The sequence below is a fragment of the Myotis davidii genome, unplaced genomic scaffold (assembly GCF_000327345.1).
Source record: "Myotis davidii unplaced genomic scaffold, ASM32734v1 scaffold226, whole genome shotgun sequence".
NCBI lineage: Eukaryota > Metazoa > Chordata > Mammalia > Chiroptera > Vespertilionidae > Myotis > Myotis davidii.
In genome coordinates this window covers 755,588-760,835 of record NW_006297224.1, presented here as the reverse complement: position 1 = coordinate 760,835, position 5,248 = coordinate 755,588, and the positions used below count along the sequence as shown (strand labels likewise).

The 5,248-nt window shown below is 42.3% G+C and overlaps 1 long non-coding RNA gene across 1 annotated transcript in view; it reads left to right on the top strand.

Annotated features, from left to right (window-relative positions):
• Positions 1-2,499, top strand: part of LOC107184542 — an 11,488-nt gene extending 8,989 nt beyond the window's left edge. The window contains exon 2 of the long non-coding RNA XR_001515395.1: positions 873-2,499. This is a non-coding gene — a long non-coding RNA (uncharacterized LOC107184542). The remainder of the gene's footprint in view (positions 1-872) is intronic.
• The last annotated feature ends 2,749 nt before the right edge of the window (positions 2,500-5,248 follow it).

Genomic DNA, 5,248 nt, shown 5'->3' with positions numbered 1-5,248 from the left:
AATGTTTCAAACTGCAGGCTCAGAGGCCGGCAAGGCAGGCGGGGAACGTTGGAGTCCCCCGTCACGGAAGCAAGCAAGCCTCATGTTAACTTCAAGCTGCCTGGCTGCTGGCCGCCATCTTGGCTGGCAGTTAATTTGCATATCGCCCTGATTAGCCAATGGGAAGGATAGCTGAGTGTACGCTAATTACCATGTTTCTCTTTTAATAGCTAGGATACACATTCTCTATTCTAAATACATCTCCTGACCCCACATAAAAACATACAAGGAATAAGCACCAAAATCCCTCTCAGTGACAGAAAAAGAAACACACCCACAAAATAATTATCATCTGGTTTGGCTCAGTGGATAGAGCTTCAGCCTGCAGACTGAAGGGTCCCAGGTTCAATTCCAGTCAAGTGCATGTAACTTGGTTGTGGGCACATCCCCAGTAGGGAGTGTGCAGGAGGCAGCTGATCAATGTTTCTCTCTCATTGATATGCAGGATGGTCTTAGGCGACCCCTGTGAAAGGGTCGTTCGACCGCCAAAGGGGTCACGACCCACAGGTTGAGAACCGCTGGTCTAGGTGCTAGAGTAATTCCCCTGAAAAAGAAAACTACAAAAACCCCAGAGTAAATATTATGTCTAAACATTCTTGCCCTGCCAATATGTTCTTAATTTTCTTTTAACTCCATGTTAATTTAAATGAGTTTTAAAGATCATATGCTATAGATTGAAAGTTTCAAATGACACAGTAGTGATAAAATGCTGGTGGCATCATGCTTAATGAGAGAGGAAAGGGAAGGGAGATGAGAGCCACCATTATCTCATCTCTTTGTTACTAGTTAAGAAATAAATCACATACACACACACTCTTCTCTGTCGTCTGCAGGAGTCCTGGCTGCGGGGTGGAATGAGAACATCGTAAGGATTTCTCAGAGCTAGGTCTTTACCGACTTGGAAGCTCCTGAAAAATATTCAAGCACATCATGGCTCCTTCACGAATGCAAAATGAGAAATGAGGTGTCAGCGGCTCTGGAATTCCTTTGTTGGGAAGAAGTCCAAGGTGATGAAAGGCAGGGTGATATGCATGGGCACCTGGATTATAAAACGGGTATGATTAGGCTAGATTCCCATTCACATAAAATGACTTCCAGGCAGAGTCCCCAGCACTTAGCACTCCTTCCTCTGAGCGGATGCAAGAGTCTCAATGCAAGAATGGAAACCGCTGAAGGATGATGAAAAGCCTTCTTGCAGAGAGCTCCTTCATTCATTTCTTCATTCCACAAATAATTGCTGCGCTCACTTTATGGCAGGCATGTCTTCGTAATGAGGAACACAGAGATGAAGCGGACAGACCAGGTCCTAGCCTTCGTGGGGCTTCTGCTCTAGTGCGAGAAAACAGACAAGGGAAAGGGGGAGGAGAAAGAGAAGAAAAAAAGAGAAAAGGAAGATCAAATGTTGTAGGTGCTGAGAAGAGAATTAAAGTAAGATGATGGATGGTGTGACTGGAGGACTCTAGATTGGGTGGTGAGGGAAAGGCTGTCTCAGATGAAACACCGGAGCTCTGAATGTCAAGTCATTAATGCTAACATCAAAGGGAGGAACATTCAGGCAAGAGGGGCTATGTGCTCAGGGAATAAATTTAAGATCAGCCCAAACAAAATATAATTAACAGAATAATTTTGTGCCTCCACTAAATAAGCTTTCAAGAACCTTTTCTTTCCCTTATTCATATCTCTGTTAAATGGACTATTCAGAGTCCAATGTTGAGAAATACAGCTCAGCAGCAAACACAGACAACTGAGAAATATTAGCGGCTGAATGGAATAGTCACTTCCGATAGTGACTAATGTGCCATTCTTTCTAAACAGGAACCCTACCTCTTCCTGATATCAGAGTCGGAAAGAAGAAAACAGCCCCAACCAAGAAACCAAACCCAACCTAAAACACTCCACCTCACCCCAAATAGAAATAACCCATTTTATTTACCAACTTCATCAGTGAGAGACGAGATTGACATCAGGGTAAGAGGTCTTTATATTCCACATTAATTGCAAAAGAGCAGAGAAGCAAAAGAGCAGAGAGGTGAGACTTTGGAAAGAATGCTCAAAGAACTACACCCTTCTTCCTTGATTGTTTACATCAGACTTGCAATCAAATACTAAACATACACCAGCTATATACTGTTTGACCAACTCACCTGCTCTGGAGTGAATTGTGTCATGCCCAAATTCATGTGTTGAAGACCCAACCCTTTCATGAGACTGTGTTGGAGATGGGGCTTTTCAGGAGGAGACTGAGGTTTAATGAGGTCATAAAAATAGAAACCTGATCTAATAGGACTGGTCCTCTTATACGAATAAGAAGAGACACCTGAGCTGGGCTCTCTCTCTGCTTTGTGAGGACACAGTGAAAAGGCAGCTGGAAGACAGTCTTCACCAGAACCAAACCATTCCAGTACTTTCATCTTGGACTTCCAGCATTTAGAACTGCGAGAAATAAACGTCTGTGTGTCAGCCACGCAGTCCATGGTATTTTGTTATGGCAGCCCAAGTAGATTAAAAGGTCACCTTACCTCTAGGGGGCACAGAGATGGTGTAGTAAAACAAGTGAAGGAGCAAGATACACCCTCCAGCCCCAAATTGGTATTAGAAAAGGAGCTAATGAGATTGTGGTGTTTCGAGGGTTTAGTGTAGAATTAAAAAAACAAACAAACACCTCTATTTTTTATAACTTTGAATTAATATATTGTTTAAACAAAAATTTAGTAATATTTTAAAAGATGTTTTACATTTATACCAGGCCATTTGAAATGTTCATTGACTAAATGAATGAATGTATGAAAATGATACTGACCCCATAATTTACATTTTTCTCCCTGGTATTGAGGTTATCTTTATGTTTGACCAAGACTGGGCCCCTATTTAGTAGGTGAGTGTCAGCTATACCCTCCCCTAAACAAGTTCAGGGCTGTAGGATGACTTAGGGGACTCTAGACCACTGCCTTCATGGGTCCCTTCTTCTATTAAAAATTTAAAATTATATATTTTAGAATGGCATTCTTACTATTTTTTAAATGCAATATTTTAAAAAAATTATTTAACTGTTGAGAGTATTACAGATGTCCCCCATTTCCCCACCCCTTTGCCCTCCTCCATCCATTTCCACCTCATCCCAGGCCTTCACCTATCTATTGTCTGTGTCCATGAGCTAATTTGTACTTCTAAATACCCCCAACTCTCCTCCCATCTGGCAACCATCAAAATGTTCTCTGTATCTATGAGTCTGTTTCTGTTTTGCTTGTTTATTTATTTTGATTTTGATTCAGTAGTTGATTATATATATATATTCCATTTTATTGTTCATATTTTTTAAAGTATATTTTATTGATTTTGTTACAGAGAGGAAGGGAGAGGGATAGAGAGTTAGAAACATTGATCAGCTACCTCCTGCACACTCCCTACTGGGGATTGCCCGTAACCAAGGTACATGCCCTTGACCGGAATTGAACCTGGGACCCACTCCCTTCTGGCCTGCAAAGTTTCTGTTAAACAATCAGCTGAATATTTTATGGGAGCTCCCTTATAGGTAACTAACTGCTTTTCTCTTGCTGTTTTTAAGATTCTCTCTTTTATCTTTAACTTTTGGCATTTTAATTATGATGTGTCTTGGTATATGCCTCTTTGGGTTCATCTTGTTTGGATTCTCTGTGCTTTCTGGATTTGTATGTCTATTTCTTTCACCAGGTAAGGGAAGTTTTATGTTATTTTTTCAAATAGGTTTTGATTTCTTACCCTTCTCTTCTCCATTTGGTATCTCTATGATTCGAATGTTGGTACACTTGAAGTTGTCCAAGAGGCTCCTTACACTATCTTCATTTGGGGGGGTTCCTTTTTCTTTTTGCTGTTCTGATTGGGTGCTTTTTGCTTCCTTATATTCCACACTTTTTATTTGCTTCTTGGAATACTCTGCTCTACTGCTGATTTTCTATAAATTATTCTTTATTTTAGATAGTGTGTGCTTCATTTCTTACTGGTCCTTTTTTATGTTGTTAATGTTCTCACTAAGTTCATTGAAGTTCTCAGTAAGTTCCTCGAGCATACTTATAACCATTGTTTTGAACTTATTCTGATAGTTTTCTAGCTTCCATTTCATTTTGTTCTTTTTCTATGGATTTATTCTGGCTTGCATTTGTGACATATTTCTTTGTCTCTGCTTTTTGGCTGTTTCCCTGTACTTGTTTATTTTTATTTTTATTTTTTATTTTTTATTTTTTTATTGATTTCTTACAGAGAGGAAGGGAGAGGGATAGAGAGTTAGAAACATCGATGAGAGAGAAACATCAATCAGCTGCCTTCTACACACCCCCTATTGGGGATGTGCCCGCAACCAAGGTATATGCCCTTGACCAGAATCGAACCTGGGACCCTTCAGTCCACAGGCCGATGCTCCAGCCACTGAGCCAAACCGGTTAGGGCCCCTGTACTTGTTTTTATGTATTAGGTAAATCTGCTATGTCTCTCAGACTTGGTAGAGTGGCCTTATGTAGTAGGAGTCCTGTAGGATCCAGTGGCTCGGCCTCCCCAGTCATCTGAGCTGGGCATTCCAGGTGTGCCTCTGTGTGAGGTCCTGTGGCTTAGCCTCCCTAGTCATCTGAGCTGGCACTCCAGATGCGCCTCTGTGTGAGCTATAGGAAGTGTCTTATTGTAGTTGAACCTTGGTTGATGTTGGCATCACTGGGAGGGATTGTGAGGATTGGCTGCGACTACAGAGGAAGAGCTGCTGTGCACGAGCTGACCCTATGGAGCAGGACTTGCTTCAGTGGGGCATTGGTGTTCACTGAGTCTGCCCCTGAGTGTGTCATTCATGGAGGTGATAGGGTTATATTCCAGCATGGTTGAAACTGATCACTGGGTACTGCTGGCTCAGGAGCCTCCCAAGAGGTGAAAAGTCAACCACTGCCTGTGCTTTGCCCTGGGCCATCCAGCGTGAGCTACAAAGCAATCTGCAGGTGGTTGCTACTTGTGTTGGACTTGGAATGCCTGGGAGAGACCAAGCTATGAATCAAGGCAGGCTGCTGCTAGTGCCAGGCCTGGGGCCACTTATTGAGAGGTACAGGGCACACTGAAGACAGCTTCTGCTTGTTTGAGAGGTTTTAGGAAAGTCCAAAGCATAAAGCAAGAGAGGCCCGTTGTATGGAAAAACCCTGGAAATGTCTTGGATGAGCCTGCAATTTGGGAAGGGCAGGGAATCTCCATGGCAGGG